We start from the raw sequence: 330 nt of genomic DNA, 5'->3' as shown, positions 1-330 counted from the left end.
AGGATGAGGACGAGAATGAGGATGAGGATAGGATATGGATAAGGACGAGGATGAGGATGAGGATAAGGATGAGGACGAGAATGAGGATGAGGAAGAGGATGAGGATAGGACGAGGACGAGAATGAGGATGAGGATAGGATGAGGAAAGGATGAGAATAGGATGACGATAGGAGGAGGACGAGGATGATGAAGGGATGAGGATGAGGATAGGATGAGGATGATGATGAGAATAGCATGAGGATGAGGAAGTGGATTAAAATGAGGATGAGGTTGAGTAAGAGGAGGAGGATAAGGATGAGGATGAGGAGGAGGATGAAGATGAGGATAGGA

The sequence above is a fragment of the Lupinus angustifolius genome, chromosome LG07, assembly GCF_001865875.1.
Source record: "Lupinus angustifolius cultivar Tanjil chromosome LG07, LupAngTanjil_v1.0, whole genome shotgun sequence".
Taxonomy (NCBI): Eukaryota; Viridiplantae; Streptophyta; class Magnoliopsida; order Fabales; family Fabaceae; genus Lupinus; species Lupinus angustifolius.
This window is presented reverse-complemented; position numbering follows the sequence as displayed.